Source organism: Ornithodoros turicata, chromosome 1 (genome assembly GCF_037126465.1).
Source record: "Ornithodoros turicata isolate Travis chromosome 1, ASM3712646v1, whole genome shotgun sequence".
Taxonomy (NCBI): domain Eukaryota; kingdom Metazoa; phylum Arthropoda; class Arachnida; order Ixodida; family Argasidae; genus Ornithodoros; species Ornithodoros turicata.
The window spans coordinates 189,946,880-189,964,888 of NC_088201.1; the positions used below are offsets into that span (position 1 = coordinate 189,946,880).

At 50.4% G+C, this 18,009-nt stretch overlaps 2 long non-coding RNA genes across 2 annotated transcripts; both read right to left on the reverse strand.

Moving 5' to 3' along the window:
- Nucleotides 1-12,261: 12,261 nt before the first annotated feature.
- Nucleotides 12,262-12,666, reverse strand: LOC135374370 (uncharacterized). The gene is made up of 2 exons (XR_010416867.1): nucleotides 12,505-12,666; nucleotides 12,262-12,396 (listed from the first exon to the last, which is right to left on the reverse strand). It is a non-coding gene; the product is annotated as an uncharacterized LOC135374370 (long non-coding RNA).
- A 1,169-nt stretch (nucleotides 12,667-13,835) lies between these two features.
- On the reverse strand, nucleotides 13,836-14,492 carry LOC135374373 (uncharacterized). Its single transcript, XR_010416868.1, has 3 exons — nucleotides 14,190-14,492; nucleotides 14,047-14,110; nucleotides 13,836-13,970 (listed from the first exon to the last, which is right to left on the reverse strand). It is a non-coding gene; the product is annotated as an uncharacterized LOC135374373 (long non-coding RNA).
- Between the last annotated feature and the right edge of the window lie 3,517 nt (nucleotides 14,493-18,009).

Here is an 18,009-nt window from a genome sequence, read left to right on the forward strand (position 1 = left end):
CTCCGTCGTGGCCGGCGCGCGAGCGCCGTATGCAAGCATCAGTCAGTCGCTCGCTCACATTCCAGCAGAGGTAGCAGCTATGTCAGGCAGAGGAAAAGGCTTAGCTTAGTACCGCGCCTGGTTTTGACGAGTGTTGTGTAGCGCTTCGGCGCCTCCTGTGTCCCCCCTGTGTTTGTGTTTGTGTGCATCAGTGCAGTGTATCATCTCCTATCGGATAGCATTGCAGTAAGGTAAGCGAGTATCTCTTCGGAGGATACTGGCCTTGAACTAGCTGCGCGCGCGGGCGGGTTTTTTCCGCTCGGGCGAAGAACAGCATGGCGGCGCCAAGGACGCCGGCGCCTTTCACGAACCGCGAACGTGTGTTCGCGGCGTACCTTCCGCGCGGCTTGGAGACGGACGATTTAGGTTTGGCGCTCTCCACGCGTTTTGTAACGTAGGGAATCAGCGGGGTGCAAGCCCTTGGTCGGGGCCGTCATGAAGTGGAGGTCACCTCCGCTGAAATGGTGACCAAAATCCTGGAGGCCCCCCTACTTTCAATAAAGGGCAAGGAGGTAAAGCTCCACTTCATGGGGTCACGGATGAAGGAAGTCCTCATCATGTACTTCCCACTTGATGCGCCTCGAGGACATGTCCTCAACTCCCTCGCGGGCTTTGGCACTGTTCACGAGGTGACCGAGGTCATGCACAAGAAGTTCAAATGGCGCACGGGCCATCTCCGTGTCGTCATGGATATGACCAAGCCTGTGCCGAACTTCTTGCGCATCGCGCAATGGACCGTACAGGCCGAGTACACGGGCGTGCGACGCTTTTGCAGGCGCTGCTTGTTGGAGGGTCATATCGCGGTCCAGTGTACGACCGTGAAATGCGTTCGTTGCGGAGTATTTGGGCACGGGGAGTGTTCCGCCGCCTGCCCGCGCTACGGGGCAGACCACGCAGTTAGTCAGTGCCGTCGGTGTACGTTTGCGTCGGTAGCCGGCTACACGCGTGCGGCTGTTCCCTATCTGCCCGTGGAGGAGGAGGAGCAATCCCCTAACCCTGTGTCCCCCCCTGAGTCGGATGACTTGTCCGCCACCATCTTGGAGGAAGAAAACTAAGGAGCGAGCACGACCGTTTCTTTCCGAATCACAAAAGTGTAGTGGAAGTGACGACATCATGAGGACGTCATATCGATCAGGTGACTGGAGGAGCCAATCTGCGGTGAGACTTCGCCACAACTGGGACAAACAAACTGGGGCAGCTGCCGGCGTAGATGGCGTTTTGTGGCGCCCGGCGAGATGCTAGAGAGCTGGGAGAGGAGAATTGTTTGTCCCAGTTGCTTCTTCCCACCCAAACTTCCGGAATCGTGCAAAATGACGTCACACTCCCTCCTTATTTTCCTTCCTCCATGGCCACCATCGATCGTACCCGTGAGGAGACGCCAGAGGAGACCCCAAGCGCCGAGGAGCCCGCCGCCCTGCCAGCCGGTACCAGCGCCGAGGACTTCCCCGTGCTTCCCTCCCCCGATGCGTCAGCTGCCGTGTCCGCCGAGGAGAATGCGGTGGAGCCAGGATCCCACAGCTCCCCATAGAGCCCATAGTTTGAGATAATTCAGGCAACACTGGACATGCAACCAATGAAAATGAACTATGATGCCTACCTTTCAGCCAATCAGGAGTCTCTCAGTTTGGCTCGCCTTTCGGCCCGGTACTGGCCAGTACTGGCTACCATCGGCTTTTACTTTTACTGGTTTTCATGCCCGACGCTTGTTATTCCGTATTCCAGAACAACTAGGCAAATTTTTGACAAAATACACATTTATTTGAAACATCGTACTGATTCAATAATCTGACACAAATATTCACCGTGCCTACAGAGTCCAAATCGTGGCGTTCATTGACCAAGTTCGAACACGAAAACACACACAGACACTACTCCCAGAAGTAAGCGACGATCACAGGAGTGCACGCGATTTCACGGTTAGCATATCCTTTCGTTGGCTGCAGTGCGAAGGTTTCAACGAAGCGGGCAATGCTTGTCGCACGGACACCGAATCCTGTCTCCGTTGTGACTGCATTTGTAAATGCGACGGCGCTCACAAGTGTTCCTCAGGCGTGAGCTGCATTCCAGTTCTGAGCTCGAGAGACTATTCGTACGTAGGATACTTGTGTTGGGAAACATCACAGCATGCGCTGAGTCACTTTGACACACGAACAAATCTGGGACTTCTCTTCGAACAATGCCATCATACCGTGGTCTCAATTGACATCGTCGAGACGCGAGACCCCGCTGCCACTTCTCTCCCTTCTCTTCTCGTAACTACCCGCCAGACAGGCAGCCCGCGAAAGAATGCTCTTTTGAAACTTTGCCAACCAATAGCGGAGCGCGCAATGTCCTTCGGCCAATGGGTATCAACTATGATGCCTGACGGAGTAATACCACGTGTTTATGACGTGCAAAAATTTTTTGAGAGCCGCGAAGAGGGTGAGCTGTGGGGGCCTGGTGGAGCCACCTGCTCCCGCCCCCGTGATCATCGAGACAGCTACGGTGGAGCCTCCTGCTGCCGCAGCTGAGGAACCCGTCGTCGCCAAGGAGACAGAGGACGTTGCACCCGCCGTGGTCGAGCCCCCCGCTCCCGCCCAGAAAGATGCGCAGTCACCCACCACGAAGTCGTCGCGCAAGCGCAGGCGCGTCAGAACCAAGCGCCGTCGCTCCTCTCCCGCCGTGGATGATTCACCGGCCTCCCCAGCTTAGTCGTCTGCTACGGACAGCGCGGGGCTACCCCAGAAATTGCGCGGGGTGCGGACCGCCGCGGGCGATAACTGTGATGCTTGCGAAGGCGTCTGTACATGCGCTAGCACGTACGAAGAGACGGAAAGCAGCTCAGAATCGGGTTCAGATACTGAAACCTGCTCTTCGCGCGAATAAAATCTAGCCCCTGCTGTACTCCCAATATGATTTTTACTGTCCCGCTGTTCTTTTTTCTTTTTATGGCCGGTAGTTTAAATATTGTTACTTTTAACGTAAGGCGTCTCACCCATCCGGCCAAACAGCTCGAAATTTTAAATGAGGCGCGCGCCCTACATACTCACATCATCTGTGTTCAGGAAACCTTTTTTAGCTCTCCATGCCAAATGCGGCTATTCGATAAACGTCACGGTACTAAGTTATATTGGAGTCTCCGCTTTGCCCGGAGGCAGGGGGTGGGTATTATTCTTATGCCCCACTGTGGGGTTAAAGTGATTCGGCACGCTCGCGATTCCGACGGGCGTGTCGTCTGGATTGACACTTCAAGCGGCCTGCGGATTGTTTGTATATACGCCCCGAACCGCGGACCGCAACAACGCGAATTTTTTGCCAGCTTGGATAACTATTTTGTTGGGGCCTCACGTCTCATTTTGGCGGGAGACTTCAACTGTGTTACCGAGCGCGGCCTAGACATTTCTCATTCTCGTCATCGCTTCTGGCGTGCTGGCAGCCGCCCTCTCACTACCCTGATAGAGAGCCTGGATCTGGTGGACGTGTGGCGGACACTGCACCCCGCTTCGCCAGGTTTTACGTGGAGTGGCAGGGGTGCGGCTACGCGCATCGACCGCTTTTACATCTCACGCAACATCCCAGTGAATCAGGCACGCATTGATGCCCAACAGTCAGCACACAGTGACCACGCCATGTTGTTGGTATCTTTGGGTGGTGCACTTCGCAGACCACGGGGCATGGGATGTTGGAGGCTCAATCCGAAGCTGTTGGACGAGAAATACGTACGCGCGAACATTGAACAAGCCATGTGTCCCTTTTTACAGGAACCGCTCACCCCATCATCATGGGACGCACTAAAACTGGCCGTGAAATCAGCCGTTACCACTGCAGGCCGGGAACTAGCGCGGCGCGCAAGGAAGGACATCATCGGCGTCGGTGACGCGATTGTGCTCCTCTCCAAGCCTAGGTCTGGTGGCCCGGGCATGCCCGAAGCCATCCAGAGGCTCCGCACCAAGCTACGTACTCTCCTACGCCAGCAATGGGACCGCTTTGAAGCATCGCAACGCACGGAACAGTGGGAGCGCGAAGCCTTTTGCTCGCGCACGTTACTCCGCCGCCGCCTACCCCTCTCACCAGTGTTATTGACCGCGCCGGCCACATCGCCGACGAGCCGTCAGCTGTGGTCGACGCATGCGCACACTTTTACCGACGCCTCTACACCGCCGACGCAGCCAGCCCTGGGGGATTCCCCTTCTCCCTCCGCGCGAGGAGCCGAATGTTGCCGATGCTGACGTCACGCTCGGGGAGTTGCGAGCAGCGCTCGCGTCCTTTCCACGATGCCGTGCGCTTGGCTCGGACGGTCTCCCGCCGGAATTTTACCTTCGGTTCTGGAGCGTCCTCGGAACGGCTTTCACCACGCTTGTGAACGCCTGCCTTCGGGCGGGAGCCCTCCCGCCGTCGATGTCTGAGGGACTTATTACCCTCCTCTGCAAGGACCAGTCAAAGAGCATGGATTTGCGAGCGTGGAGGCCTATTGCTCTGCGCAACGCAGATTATAAGGCCATCGCCAAATGTTTTGCGTCGCGCCTCCAGCCAGAACCCCCGTCATCCTCGGCAACAGCCAAGCTGCCTGCATGGAAGGACGTGTAGCGGCCGGTGGACAACGACGAGGATGGACACGCGCCTGGAGCATCGGCTTCAGTTCCACCGGCGCGGCCATGGAGATAGGCCACCGTCATCGCCTCTCCGTGGCATACCATCATCGCCGGTCGGGGCTCATGTAGAGGAACACCATCGTCCTCTACATTTGGTGACCCGAACTCCGAACACCTCGGTTCAGTAAACAATTCGACCTTTTCAACCATCCCAAATTTTGCAACAGTTTCAGTGGCATGGTTCTGAGCACCCCATCCTGGAAGCCTCTCAACACAACGACGCCCTGCGTTCACGCAACGACCGGACCATTCAGCTGCGACTCGACCCCTTCGAACCATCTCATCCACACGCCACGAACTGGTCATATTTCCAAAGGCATCTTCTGCTCGGCAAGACCACAGCTGTACTGCAGACGCCGTATTGCGAAGCACATCCCTCGGGCACACACGCGCCTCACAGATTGAGCCGCCTTCACTCCTGCCGCATGCGGGCACTCTTCACCGCACCCAACGCTTCTCACTGCCGGCCGCGACACTCGAGCGTTGCGCTCACCTGCCGGTCGCGGCAGCCGACGCCACGGCACGCTTCAGCCCGTCTCGGCATCTCACCACGGCTCGCGTAGCCTCGCCTCACTCACTTCACCTGGGACTCTCGAGCTTCGGCTCCCGTGCCGGTCGCGGCACCCCAGGACCAAGACACCGAGCGCCTCACTCTCTCTCGCTCGTCTCTACCTGACGGATCGTTGTTCCCGTCCTCACCATCTGTGACATGCCGCCAACGTGTGCCGTGCCATGCACCTGTTCAACCATGCACGTCAACCACGGTCGCCCTCGCTGCCCTCCTCTAGTGACGTCGTGAACATCATCCGCTTTATCGCCGCTCCGCGTCTGAGGGGGGGAGTGATGTAGCGGCCGGTGGACAACGACGAGGATGGACACGCGCCTGGAGCACCGGCTTCAGTTCCACCGGCGCGGCCATGGAGATAGGCCACCGTCATCGCCTCTCCGTGGCATAGCATAATCGCCGGTCGGGGCTCATGTAGAGGAACACCATCGTCCTCTACAGACGTTCGACGCAGCTTCACGCGCTTACTCTGCATGACCTGATACAGTGGGTGATCGATCGCAACCTCCCCAGTCTTGGGTTAACACTAGACCAGGAGAAAACCTTCGATCGCCTTAGTCGTCTGTACCTATTTGATGTGATGAGTACCGCGCGCCTTTCGCACGGGTGTGCAATGAAAATTAAAACCCTGTATAGGGCACCCGAATCACGGGTGATCGTTAACGGGTTTGTGAGTGACTCTTTTCCTATCGAGCGCGGCGTAAGGCAGGGATGCCCGCTTTCGCCCGCTCTGTATGTACTATGCATCGAGCCTTTGCTTCAACGTGTTTGTTGTGACTCTCGCATCGCGCGCACGCCGCTCCCTGGTGCCTCAGTGTGTGTTCCCACGTTCGCGTACGCGGACGACGTAACTGTCGTCGTTTCGAACGAATCGTCCGTGAACCGTGTGATCGCCATCTGCGGGTTGTATTGTGCCGCAAGTGGAGCGCAGCTCAACATCGACAAATGTGCCGTTTTACCCATCGTGGGAAACTATGTTGGTGCAGCGTGTGGTGTTGGTGCAGTGAACCAAGTGAAAGGGCTCGGTTTTCTGTTCGGGCGCCGCGGTCTTCTCTCCAGCACGTGGATCCGTGTCACTGACACTCTGAGTGAACGGGTGAGCCTGTACAAACAATTACAGACTTCCCTCGCCGCTCGTGCCAACATTGTGCGCAGCCTACTCTTCTCAGTAGTGACTTACATCGCAAGACTACTGATGGTGCCGCGTCGCACGCGCGTTCTACCGTTTTTTCTACCGTTTTTTCTGGGGCTTTGCTGTTGACCAGCTTCCCCGCGTTATCGTGCAACTACCTCGCGACGCAGGCGGGTGGGGCATACCCGATCTTACCGTGCTAGCCCGCGCCCTTCACCTGCGATGGACGCTGCGCGCACTCGACTGTGACAACTCCCTGACCACTACCTTGACCCGTTTTTTCCTAAGTTACAAGCTTAGGTTCTTTGACGTCCGCCTGTCGCACACCGTGCCTCGGGCTGCCGCTCCCCTGGACTTTTATGCAGACGCGGCAGACGCGATGTCCGTGATTCGGACTCGCTCCCCTGGCTGTGATGTGCGCGCCCTCCGGCTCGGCGACATCGTCGCCCTGCTGGGCCCGGAAGCTTTCCCCTCTCCCCCGTGTCAATGACCTTCTCCCGGCGGTGCCGGCTTGCATTGATGTGGACCTAATACTTTAATCAATTCCTCACTTTGAGTATTCTTTCCTTGCGTAATCGAAAGAAACATGGATAGCTCACACTTCGTTTTCTGTCACAGGCGAGCAGTACTCTCGAATGTACGGAAGATCGCGTTATAAGCAATGAACAGTGCCTGTTTTGGCTTCGAAAGAGAATTCTAGTACCTTTCGGAGTGGGTTTCTCGGGCTTCGTGCCCCTGACAAGATGTTTTTGCGTTTTTTACATTTCTCTCTGCTTTCTCTTTAAACCGCTGCGCTGGTTGTCCGTTATGAATTATTCTAGAGACGAACAGCGAGGTTGTATTGCGGAAGTTAATCAAGATGTATGGAAAAAGAGAAGTTATCAGGACTGCGTCTGGTTTTGTATAAATTATACGCTGAAAAATGAGGGGCAGGCGAAGTCGTCCTCATAAGGTCCTGCGAGTGTTCCATGTTGACACCCTGAGGATGTGCAGGTGATATGACCGGGAGTCCCACTTTAACACGTAGGTAACACTGGGAGGACCAGTTGATAACTTCCCGAGGATGTCATCGTCGTCCGGGTTTGACATCCTGGGACGATCGTAGAAAGTTTCTGTGTTGTTGGGGAAGAGTAGCAAATAAATATGCAAGAAACAACACATTATATTAATTTTAAAATGAGCAACAGGCATCGTGATCTTTGCATGGTACGCCACGTAAACGAAGGAGCACATTCACAACTTATTGTGCGCGTTCTTCGCAGCGTTTTAACACTCCCTGGTGAATTTACACAGATGCAGAGAGTACTTTTATACGTGTGGCCATGTCGCTCGAGATGTAAAAAAGAGTAAATTATCTGTTTACGAGTAGAAGTGTCACAGAAATATTTTTTCACAAACGACCGGAGTACTTCATAAGAGCAGCAAATAAATCCGCAAGAAACAAAGAAAGGATACAAGGCTTTTAAAGAAAGGTTACACATAAAAATGCTGCAAACATAGTTGAACTTAAGCGAAGATATTCCAAAAGCTGGGCGTCATAACTGGAGAATGAAAATTGTCACCAACTTGGTCACTGGTTCTGGTGGTTCTCATTCCCGTCCCTAGCCTTGCACTGATGATGTCTCCCGCATAGGAGAAGAAACGTCTAAATAAATTGTTATTTCCCGTTGCGTTAAGTCGGTAACAATTTTCATTCTCCAACGTTGAACCTTTAAGGCCACACAACTACATTTGTGAAACGAGGGAAACAATTTTATTGATCTTCTCTGGGGTTTTTCTCTAATGCAGAGGCAAGCCTGTGTAGGAATCACGTGGTTTGGCCCTGAGAAGGGCCTTTTGCATGGTTCAAAAGGTCTTGGAGCATTAGCAAAGCGATGCTATGGGAAGCACCAGAGCTAAACTATTGGACGTGGTGTAGGAGTGGCATGACAACATATTCTGATTTGTAGTTAAGCAGTAGGCACTGGTTTTCTTGACCAAAAACATTAAGTGGCAAAGTGCGTTCAGAGTGGCCGCTGCAGCTGTTCACCCGGAAGGTGCCCAAGAAGGATGATGTTAAATGTTTCTCGTGACGCACGCACCTCCTGGGTCCACTGAGCCAAAGCCACTGAACGAGTCAAGGGGACCATGCTGTAAACAGTCTTCTGCAAGGTGCGCAAGAGAATGGGCGATGTACACGAGCTGTGTTACACCGTAGAGTTCTCCCATTTCTTCGACGAAATACTTAAGGAGCTTGTCAGCGTAGGCGTTGTGTGTTCTGTACAAGGAGGGGGTAGCAAGGATCCTTGCCGCTACATGAAGCAGGATGAAGTGGTCATACAGCATGTCACTTAACAGTTTCCTCAGTGCCACTGGTCCAGTGTATAATAAGAAGGTGCGAAATTCCGTGGCCTTCAGCCTCCCTAGTTCGACTCCCCTGGGCTTTCTTTGAAATATACGGGGAAAGCCCTTCCGGTAGGTATTGAGCCTCCCACTCATGACATTCTGCTGCTCCGTGGTCAACCTTCCTCGGCCGTACTTCCCGCCCGTCCAGATGTGTAGGAGTCTCCACATCACTCCTAAGCACAGCAAATGCATGTAGTCGAGGGGGAACATTGAGATAATGTCCATGTTCAAATCTAGAAATGGTGATTCTCCTGTGCGATGGCCTTGGCACCTGTGCTCACGGAAGCTTGCATTTGTGTGCAGAGCTGGATCCAGTTTTATGAAAAGTAATCTACTTTCCTTGTGCACACACTTCTGTACACACCGTTCGCAACCATGGTAGCCATTGTGGCTTTTGATGCACTTGAGAAAGCTGCGTGCAACGGCATCACATATTATAGCATCAAGCTTAACTTTCACATGCTTCCCTTTGAACGGTATCCCATTTGTAGCAAGATGTTCAACCTCCTTAAGGAATGGCGCCAAAAATGCTTTCAGGTTCGGCGGTTTTTCTGGGCCGCAGTAAACACTGAGCAAGAATGGCTGTTGTTTGCCGTAGTTCGTTACAATACATAGAATGGGCCAGAAGCACGTCGAACAGCTTTTATATAAAGGGAGGCCATCGATGTTTGCTTGCAGTATGAGTTGGGCAGGCAGAATCCCTCCTTGAATGCACTCTAAAAGTCCCGATTCCAATCAAAGTGGACAAAAGTACCGTTCTGGTCCATATGGGATTTTCTTTGCATCCCTCGAATGGTCCTGGCGTCCGCAGGAAGCTCGAAGCCACAAGACCTCAGGAGTACCGCAATATCGTTGATACAGGAATGTGTGAGGTTATGCTCTAGGGAAAGCTTGGCTAACCTCATTACTAAGTCCTCCTCACTAATACCTCGGTTCTCCTCACAGACTGCAGAATCTTCTTCCTGCACCGCCGCTTCATCACACAGTTCGCCCCACGAGACATCAGAGTCTGTTCTTCCGTAGCACTGTGTGAAACAGTGCCTTCCCCTGTTGGTTCGAACAGTTCATTGACGTCGTCTTCCGACTGCAGTCGAACGAACTGTGCACGTACCTCCGCTGCCTCACTGTTCACAATTTCAGTAACAGTTTCTCCAAGCTCCCTTCGCACTGCGCGATACAGCGTCCACCGCGACATGACGCGGTGGGCACAAACTAGCATAACGCACAAACTAGCAAACGCAATAGCTCAAAATAACACAAGGCACAAGATAGTACAACAAAAGTACGACAAATAAGAACACGCGCAGTGTGTCACACACAAAAAAAAGTAGAAACAATCACTGTCAGAAAGCACAGAAACGATCACAGTGAAAAGCACAGAGTAGCGAAATTCGTAAAGTACACCGCAAAGGCAATAACGAAAAACAGGAAAGAACAATGATTCCGAAAGTTCTCTCGTTGGTCCTCGTGTTGCTCCTCACAATTCGACAAATAAATATTAAAACAGCATTTGTACTTTCCTCTTGTTTTATATTTCAGCATTTTCAGATGGGTTTCAAACGTACAGCACATCGAAGTGTTTGTCACCATCATAATTATTCCTGTGCTGGACCCTTAATGCAAAGAGGCCGCCAGGGGGCACTCCGGCACTACTATCCCACTGTACTATCCTATCCATATCCATCCATCCATGCATCCATCACTTTCTGGTTGATTCCGCGTAGTTCCTGCTTTGCTTTGTTGTGGAGGTTGTGGGTCGCGTTACATAGTTTTATTTTGAGTCCTATGGCATCAGCGTTGTAGCTTGTAGTTTTTGTTGTCCCGCGGTGTTTTCGCCCTTTCTGTTGGAGTAGTCTGTTGGCCGAAGTAGTTTTTATACATTGTGTGGTAGCTTTCGCCGGACTGAGCATGGCACCTGTCGCGTCCAAGTCAAAAGAGGCAGACAGACCAAGGTAAGCTTTCGTGAACGTTTCGCCTCTGATCGCTTTGGACGCGCATTCGTGAGACACACCCAAGTGAAAAAACGTGCTTGGCCCAAGGTCGGCTGAGAGGAGTTGGCCAACTAAGCCAACCTTGGCCCAAGCTAAGACAACATGATTGGGCCGAGCTTGGGGATTGACAATGGCCTGAGACTGGCCATCCATTGGCCACCAACATAGGGCCAACCTTTCTGGCCAACCTGGCCAACGCTGACCCATATATGGCCCTATCACGGCCCAGTGAGAAATTTTGCATGACAACGCTACTTCCCAGCGGGAAAAGCAATATTGGCGAAACACTGGGCCGACGTCTGCTTCCAACCTAAAAGTTGTCGGGCCCAGCTTGCAAAAAAAGCTTGGGCCAAGGTTGGGGATTGACAATGGCCTCACTTGGGCCGACTTAGCCGGCACAAGCTCGGGCCAATGTACAGCGCCGACCTGACAGATGTAGGGCCGATGTCTGGCCAATAAGGAACCAAGCTTGGGTACTGATTGGGTAAACGTGGGCATTAGAATGGCCCATGGAACAACACCTGTGCATGGGCCAACCACGGCCCGTTGCAAAAAAAAAAAATGCATGACCCAACTCACTCAATTCTCTCGCGGGGTAGGGTAAAGGCGTATGGGGAGAATCGTAAAAGCTCGCAATATGCCCGAGATCACTAGAATCAAACAGGTCAGTATAAAGAAAAGAAATTGCATTTCTTTCCTGAGGAAGAACAGCAGATACTATACATAGGTTTGTCTTGCGAGCTTCCACAAATTCGAGAGTCCTGCTCGCGTGTGAGTCAAAATGAAGGGTGAGGTGTCTAAGTTTAATTTGATGCGTACACAAACTACACTGAAATGAGGAATTGCTTGTAGTATTAGCTCACCATGAAGATAATGTCTCTGTTTCTTACTGCTTTTGGTTTGAGACAACCACTTGGCCAATCGAAAGTTGAACTTATGCAGTGCTACACCATTCCGCGTTCACTCTCCCCGAGGCAACATACCGAGATTGAACAAAGCTTGGCAAGAGCTTGGGAAAACTCGCTCTGCCTATCACAATGCAACATATAGAGGACCCTTTCTCTTTTTTCACATGGCGTATATGGCTCTTTTGTGACAGTTTCAACGACTACATCAGAGTCTACGTGACTGTCTCAATCTTAGGCAATATCTGCACCCCCGAGAACTGATTGAAATCGTCATAAAGAGACATCATTGGCCACTTACCTTGGTACTACGTGAAGATGAGTTCGGTAACCGACTGACGGCAAGCTACCCAAGCAGCACAAAGGATCGGGGCGAAGCCGGTCCAGCATCGGGAAAGAATCCTACAAAGTCGGGGGCATGCCACCAGCCGATACCGGTCCTTCCTCCAGTTTGCAACACCGGGATGATTAAGGACCGACATCGGCAGCAAGTATTCGGTCCCAGCAGGTCCCCGACGGATCCCCGATAATGCTGGCAGGGGGCTCCCCCCATGCATATTTTAGCATTAATATGCTTATTTTTAATAATTACAATAATTTCGAGTGCAAACAGTGTGTGTAGAGCCCAACATTTTATTTTCGGAGAGGAAATAGACTGACACAACACTTGTAGCACCTCAATAGACTAAACGACGAGTGGTGCACACTAAGCAGTCTGCCTGCATCACCCAATGTATGCCAATTGTGTCTGAAATGAAAAACAAAAAAAGAGGGGTATACAGAAATATGCAGCCTGTCCGCATAACTACTGTCATTGGCAATGTAGCCTGAAAAGAAAAGGGTGGAAATGGTCTACCGTAATATCCAGCCTGCCTGCGTAACCACTGGCCCTTCAATGGTGTCTCAAAAGGGGGGGGGGAAACGTACCCAGTAAGAGGTGGTCTCTGAAAGGAAACAAAAAAGGTATACAGTAGTAGGCAGTCTGCCTAACCACTTGCACTTCGGTTGTGGCCCAGAAAGAAATGAACGGCTTGTAGCATTAATATTAGACGTAACGGTAAAATTGCTGCATGGGGGGAAATGGTATACAGTAATATGCAGCCTGCCTGCGTAACCACTAGCACGTCAACGGTGTCTCAAAAGAAAGAAAAAGCATACAGCAAGAGGCGGTCTGCCTGCACAAGTGGTGGTGTCTCAAAGAAAACGAAGTTATGCAGTAATAGGCAGTCTGCCTATCTGCTCACGCTTCAGTACCCCAGACACAAAAATGAATGGCATGTAACATTAGACGTAACGGAACAATTGCTGCACGTCAGCACAAAATAGTCTGTGCACGGTATGTGGAATGAGCTTTATCAAAAATGGTAAAATGCACAGTGTAGGGATTACGAAACTCAAGAGTTACCAAGAGAAAATTTAAATTATGAAAAAATGACAAAGCCAACCACTGGGAGAAATGCAAGTCCAGGAAAGAGAAAATAGTTCCCATCCAGCGCCTTTGGTGCAAATGACTAGCAATTACTACAACGAGAACTGTAAAAAATGACAGCTGACCGGGACTAGAGCTGACAGTCAATGGTGTGCACATATCCAGCGTTCCTTCACAAAAACGTCAATAAGCAAAAAAAAAAAACCATGGTCAAGGAGAAGCATCCCTATTGAAAAAAAAAGCGACATCAGGTCTGATGTGATTTGGGACACTGCCTTGATGCTAACACAGAGCTGCTCTGATGCTGATGTTAACACCAGCTGATGTTAGCATCAAGACAGTGTCCCAAATCACATCAGATCTGATGTTAACATCACAGCTGCTCTGATGATGATGTTAACATCAGAGCTGCCCTGGCTGATGCTCACATCAGAGCTGTCTTGATGCTGATGTTGACATGAAAGCTGCATTGATGCTGGTTATGGCAATCTTGAAAATGCTGCAGTCTTGGTTCACTGAAATGTTCTGCAAAGAAAGCCCCTCATGCCTGCGGTATATGAGTACCGACAAGAACACTCACGAAACAGGAGATAGCAGCAACAAATCACTTCACCACAACAATTCACCACTCCGGAGTACGTATCTTTTAACGCATATCCATTTATCATCAACATACCTGAGCGTTGAACTCACGGGGGCACAAAAATTGGTAATGATCGAACGGTGAACAACAACGCAAAAGAGCACACCAAGGTCCTCATTTCCGGTCCAACTTGTCCTTCTTCCGAAAAAGCACTTCTAAGCGTTGTTATGTCGAGCAAGAGTCCCCACCGCATTTGAACACGGTGCTTGAGTTTCTCTTGCTGGAGGCCGCTGCGTCATACACGCTGAACCTGCATGAAATGTCGTTCCAGAAAATACGATGGCAGGACACCTATATGTAGAGCAGTGTAGAGACATATGACATACCGTCTGCACAAAGCATACAGTAGACTTCACTTGGCGTTCTATCTCCCTGTCGTTGTGCAGATCCCTGCAAATAGAGTAAAACGGACAATGAGAATGCATGGCGCAGTCGAACATATTACTTCACAGTTATATTAATTACACACCTGAAACGGCAAGAATCCTGAAGGCGAAGAACGATTTGGCTTCACATGCAAGGCAGCGTCTTCACTCTTTGACATGTCAAACGAGACCGACTGGTCTGCTCGCGGTTAGAAGAAACGCTTCCACTTACAGACAGTTGCAATATCAGACGGGTTGCAAGAACGACAGCATCAGGTGAGAACAACAATACAAAGCCTCTTAAACGCTTTAGACTTGCTGGAACGCTCGCAATTACGCGAACTACACGCGGCGACGAGAAACGACCGTTACAGCAGCCAAAGCGAACCCAACAAGAACAGCGCATGCGCGACAGGCAGAGGCAGCGCTGGCTGGTGGCATGAAGGCAAAGCGACGACGCGCGAGCGCGGGCGAGTGAGCCTGTGTTGAAATGGGCATGGAGCCAACATCTCCGCGCAATGGCTTGGCGGACGAAATATGACGACGGGTAGAATCGTACTACCTCTTGAGATTGTGGCCGTTCCAGGATCTTTCGAGAAATGCTGCTGTTTTCATAAGAATCACTGAATGTTGTGTTTGAAGCAAAATTGCAACATGAGATTGGCCAAAGCTAAGGTATTAGTTAGTTATGATTGTGAACAGATCGGCAGTGCAATCTGACAGTGAGAGATCGATAAAATCAAAAACAACAACAACAAAACACTCACTGTTTTGCCGACCCTTTCTCTAGTGTTCTTTCTTTCTTTCTTTCTTTTTTTTTGTTATAATGAAGGAAAGCAAGGTTAAATGCTACATTTTTCTTGACTGTGTGCGTTGGTGTACATCACAGGTTCCTCATGTGCCATGAATCTACTTAAAAGCTGCTGATGGTGTCAGGGCATCACACTTATAACAGTGACCAGAATGCGGCAGGAGTACTTTTGAGGCACTCTGGCCACGTTGACCACAAAACGGCGTTCCATACTCCCTTTGAACCAAACTTTGCAAAACTTGTAGCACAGAAACATTAACAACACACACGCCGGCCATTTGCGCCCAGCAATGACAACGAAAACAAAGATGATGGCGATGGCAGTCGCGGTAGCCCAAATGCAGGGAGCTCCAGCGTAGTCTTTGCGGGTTTCGGTGCAGCGGTTTTCGTCCGATCAGTTCGACTTGCTAAAGCTCTCTTCGTTTCGTTTCACGTGAGTTTTTCGTTTCTGGGGATTCGGTCGTTTCGTTCGGGCGTGGCCGACTCTTCCCGAGTATCTTGTACTTGCCTGCTTTGCAGTGAGGCTCCATTAATACTTCTGTTCAGGGTACTGCGTGTGCATGTTTTCTGTCATACAACACAACACAACACATGAAGTGAACTGCAGCCCAATGTTTGAAAGAGTTACCTCATACCAGACAGCCAAATTCCTTCCTGAAGGGATGCTTCACTGTCTCGTACAGCTTGGGACAAAAGTTTCTGAAGCACGGGTGTTTTGTATTTCACTTCTCCACGCCTCCCCTGCGGCTTAAGGGGGACACTTGTTGAACAGAATCCTTGGGCAGATTTTTCCCAAGGATTCTGTTCAACAAGCATTCCCCAAAGGTGGCTGGGAGAAGTCCAATACAGAATACCCGTGTTTCAGAAACTTTGTCTCAAGCAGTACCATCCGATCACGTGTTACCGAATCTGCATAAACATCGGGAGACGAGCGGGAAGAAATACTTAGCCAGTACACCACAGCAGATCGGGACGTTAACGGGGATCCATCGGGAAAGAATCCTGGCCGGGACGCAAACGGGAATCTATCGGGAAAGAATTCTGACCGGGACACGAACGGGGATCTATCGGGAAATAATTTCATGTAGTTTCCCTCTCCCTCAATTCTTCCCCCTCACATAGTCGGGAAGCAGTCGGGCTTGTGACGGCGATATCGGCCACCTCGAACCCATCATCCCCGTTACGTTCCCAGCCGAATCCCAGTCCTTTGTGCTGCTTGGGTACGGTGGCGTCCCGTCGGCACGGGCTGTTGGCCCAACGTCATTGGCCAGTTCCTCGCCGACGTAGTTGGCAGTTAATGTTGGCCAGACGTTAGAACATGACTGGCTTGCCGACTTAGTTGGCTGCCAACTGGTCCCCGACTTTCTGCAGAGAGTCGGCCGTCGGCCAATTTCAATTGGGCAGCTGTCTTTCAGAATGAGTATGAACGCGTGTTGCGTTAAATTGAAATAGTAGCTGTCATAAAGCTATATAAGACGAATGAAATTATCGTGAAACGTGCACCTGTCAACTATGTGAATACCTTCGGTCAACCACGGTCTCCTTGAAAATTCGAGCAGTTTTCGAGTGATTTTCAATCGCAACAACGCGTGCAATGTTATTCTAAGTGTATTTCCACAGTGTAAATGTGTTTTCGCAGCGAAAATTTTATCAGTGCTGATTCTTTGAGTGATAAGTCACTCACAAGAGGTCCAATGATGTATTCTTTATGCACTTCAGCAAAGTGTACACTGTTGTCAAGTTTGCTAACGGCACGGTGGAACTGGTACCAACGAAATGGATTGTGGGTGGCAAAATATGTTTTTGGCCAGGCAAAAAACAAAATTCAAAAATTGCTGAAGTGATCAGAAATCGACAAGACCCAGAAGAAGATTGGGACCTGCGTCCCTGTGTATGCATGGCGTCGTTCAGTAAGTTTAACAATAGCCTAAACACTTCTACGACACATCGTTTGTGCTTGTAACAAAATTGCTAGAGGTGACAAAAGCAACATGGCATGTTGTTGTGCTGAGTCCTTGCATTTCTATACAATAGAGAGCTGCAAGAAAGCAAAGAAGAATGCCAGGGAAGCCGAATCTGGAATCTGAGTCCCATCTGGAATCTGAGTCCAGTGCTGAAGAGGATACTGGCACCGGTAATTATATGCCTGAGACCTTGGGTACTGTGCGTTGGTGTCAGAGTGATACTATATGCAATATAATTGTGTTCCATAGTTGCCATTATTCCACTAGCCAAGAGAAGGACGCAGCTTCCATCACCACGTAAGCCGTAGATAACATTTTCTAAATTGAATGTTCTTTGCTCCTTGGTAATGTTAGCTGATTCTTTACCTTTTATTTGCACAACGCATATTATTGGCAGCATGGCCAGCAGTTCTGGTGAGTATTTTTTTTTCTTTTTCAATATATTGCTCTGCTGTCAAATTTGAAATTGAACGATTCCTAAGATCATACACGACAAAGCTAAATCATCACACAGAGGTTGATTGGAAAGCAGATTTTAAGGCACTAAAAAAAACGTGGCCTGGGACGGAACATTGCTGAGTGATTCTAATGGGAACTTATAAAGTGTCCTGCTGTCAAGAGACAATTTATGGAGTGAGTATGTTGGTTGTTTCAGAAGTTTGTTTTCAACGAGTGCTACGTTTAATGAATTGTGTTCCGAAGTTTTACATGGGGTCACAAAGTAGCAAGTACAGTTCCTGTTTATGCACTTATCGGCAGTAACCATAAAAAGGCACTAACAGGGTCCATTCGACCTGATACGTGCTTGGAACACTGAAAGGTCACTTTAGTACGTTTCCCGAGGAAAGGGCATGTGCCTGAGAGTTCGCTCTCTATTTATGACCGAAGTTGTAAATTGTCACGAATCAAGCTCGTTCTTCGGAAATTGTGCAGTCGTTGTTCACCTGCAAAATTCAAATTCTAGCGTCCGCAACGCCGTCGCCACCACCAAGCATCTGTGTACGGGCCAACTGTGATGCATCATCTCCTGGACCCTGTGAGTCTGCAATTTTATGAGGTTGCCTCATCGGCAAGCTTGAAGGTGACCTGTATTATATACGTTTTGACTTTTGTATTATGCACATCAGGCCTCACGTCTAGTGGGTGCAG